The 2743-nt window shown below is 38.1% G+C and overlaps 1 non-coding gene across 1 annotated transcript; it reads left to right on the top strand.

Annotated features, from left to right (window-relative positions):
* Nucleotides 1–236: 236 nt before the first annotated feature.
* Nucleotides 237–371, top strand: LOC142444169 (small nucleolar RNA SNORA9). Its single transcript, XR_012783826.1, has one exon. It is a non-coding gene; the product is annotated as a small nucleolar RNA SNORA9 (small nucleolar RNA).
* Nucleotides 372–2743: the final 2372 nt, after the last annotated feature.

Raw genomic sequence — 2743 nt, 5'->3', positions numbered from 1 at the left:
AATAGCCTTAGAAGAATGGGAATTCCAGAACACTTCACTGTGCTCAGTTGGAATGTGTACATGGATAAAGAGGCAGTTGTATAAAAGAACAAGGAACAACTTCATAGTTTAAAATAAAAATAATTATGTGTGTCAGGGTTGTATCCTTTCACTATACATATTCAATCTGTATGCTCAGCAAATAATCAGAGATGCTAGACTATGAGAAAAATGCTGCATCAAGATTGGGGGAAGGCTTGCAAGCCTCCAGCGTGCTTGGGTTGGGAGTAACCCTGTGCATCCCTACAGTGCGTGCAAGAGCAGCTCTGCAATGGTTTGAGGCCTCGCTCTACAATATCTACAGAGCAAGGTTATAGAAATTTCAGACATTCAGGAAAAAAAAAGATTGGAGGAAGGCTTATTAACAACTTTATATGTGAAGATGATCCAATCTTGCTTGAAGCACTTGCAAGTGAAGATCAAGGATTTCAGTAAGGAATAAAACTCAGTGTAAAGAAGACCAAAATCTTCACAACTCCATCAGTATGTGACATCATGATAATGGAGAAAAGATTTCAATGGTCAAGGAATCCCTCTTGCTTGGAACCATAATCATATTCATGGAAACAGCAGCCAAGAGACCAAAGGATGTATTGCTTTGGGCGAATCTGCTGCACAAGACCTCTATGGATGTGGAAAAGCAGGGAGGTTAGTTTGAGGACTAAAGTGCAGGTGATCCAAGCCAGGGTATTTTCATTTGCCTCAAATACATGTGGAAGTTGGACCTCAAGTGAGGAAGACTGAAGAAATCCAATGCAATTGAATTATAGTGCTGGTGAAGATTATCGAAAGTACCATGGACTGCCAAAAGAACAAACAAAGCTGTCTTGGAAGAAGCACAGCCAGAATGAGCCTTAGAATTAAGGAGGGTAAGACTTAAGTTCATGTACTTTGGAAATGTTGTCAAGAAGAGACCAGTTCTTGGAGAAGGACAAGAACAGGTACTTTTCTGGGTAAAGTAGAAGAACAGTGAAAATGAGGAAGATTCTCTATAAAGTGGATTTGCAACATGCGGTCATAATCGGGTCAAACAGAACCCGTGTGTGGGTGCTACATGACCGGGCAGTGTTTCATTCGTTGAAACACTGGTTGCTATGAGTTGAAGCTGACTTGTTATGAGCTATAGCAGCTATTAATGAAGACAGAAATAAAGGCTTGAACATTTAGTCATATAAACACATCTGAGTTTAGATGCATAGGATAATGTGTGAAGAAATTCAGAATTTTTTTCTTTGCACAAATATTGTGAGCTTGAGCTTATAGAAGAATAATATTTTACTTAGTTTTCCCTCAAACATGCTTGATAAAATTTCTTCTCTTGATGATGTTTTCTGCTCCCCAGAAACATAACATTCTTACAATCTGAAATCCTTCAAAGTACTTGCTTTCTAATTTCTTTCTCAAATGTGCTCCCTTAACAAATTTGTAAAAACAAATTGCATTTATTAAAACTAATATATCACATTTAGTAATTATCATGAAATAAAATGAGTTCTGATTGTTCAGTAGTTAAGATACTTGGCTGAAAAACAAAAAGTTAGCAGTGCAAACCCATCAGCCTCAGTATGAGAGAAAGATTTGGAAATCTCTAGCGTAAACTGGCACAGCTTTCAAAACTCAACGGTGTAGTTCTACTCTGTTCCACAGATATCTGTGAGTCAGAGTCAACCTGGTGACAGTAGGTTTGAGTTTCAATTCATTGTCATGTGGCCACATTTTGATCTCCCATAATACAAGTGTGAGTCAAAAAGTATTCCTACTAAGTTACAGTTGATACATGCATGAATTTATTCCAAACAAATGCATTTAAACATGTCTCTGATCAGTGGATAGCTGCAGACAATTTTTTCTTGGTAATTTAGTATAGATTTGTGTTTATATATTTAGCATTCCTTTAACAAAAAGAGCTAAGGGTGAGTTTGGCTAAAGCCCTGTTCATTTAGTGAGGTTTGCACATCCAGTTATTCTGATGTGGCCTATGGAAGACAATGTGCACCTTAGAAGAACAGAGACTAAGGTCCCAGTAGTACATAACACACCGCCTGGGTTGTCAAAGGCTGGATAGCAACTGTGTCCCATTATCAGAGCTGATATCAATGAGTTCAAGAAGAAAGAAAATGTTTTGAAACTGATGTAGCAATTGTACAATTATGCTCGATCCATTTGAATTATGGAATCTTATGAAATCTGTAAAGAACTCCCCATAAAATGATTAATAAAATAATTTTTAAAACCTAAGATTTGCTTCCCTCCCTCCCCCAAAATAATAAAGTGTCCTACTAGGCAAACTCTTCCCTTGGGTTCTATGTAAGTATTGTTACGCATTTTTCCTTTATGGGAGATTGCTCCTCTCTATCTACCAAAAGCAGAAACGCAATTGCCTTCTCTGACCTGTATGCTCCCTTCACACTATACTGACTTGAATTTCCTATAAGGCTCACTTAACGCCCTTGTAAGGGGGTCTCTTAACTTGGAGTGACCTCAGGACAACATTGTATGGCTACTCCAAGGTTCTCGACCTTGCGGTTATTAAACTTTGGTGCGAATCTCTTGCTTTGAGGGCACCCAGCACCAGCATATATACTATTTTGATGCTTGTCTTGCTTTATTATGAAATTCACTAGTCTGGTAGGCATGGTTCTGCAGTTGTGTACGAATGTTATTGAAAGTGGAATCCTAGCATCAACCCCCATTGTTTATGTAA

Source organism: Tenrec ecaudatus, chromosome 3, assembly GCF_050624435.1.
Source record: "Tenrec ecaudatus isolate mTenEca1 chromosome 3, mTenEca1.hap1, whole genome shotgun sequence".
Classification (NCBI taxonomy): domain Eukaryota; kingdom Metazoa; phylum Chordata; class Mammalia; order Afrosoricida; family Tenrecidae; genus Tenrec; species Tenrec ecaudatus.
This window is presented reverse-complemented; position numbering and strand designations above follow the sequence as displayed.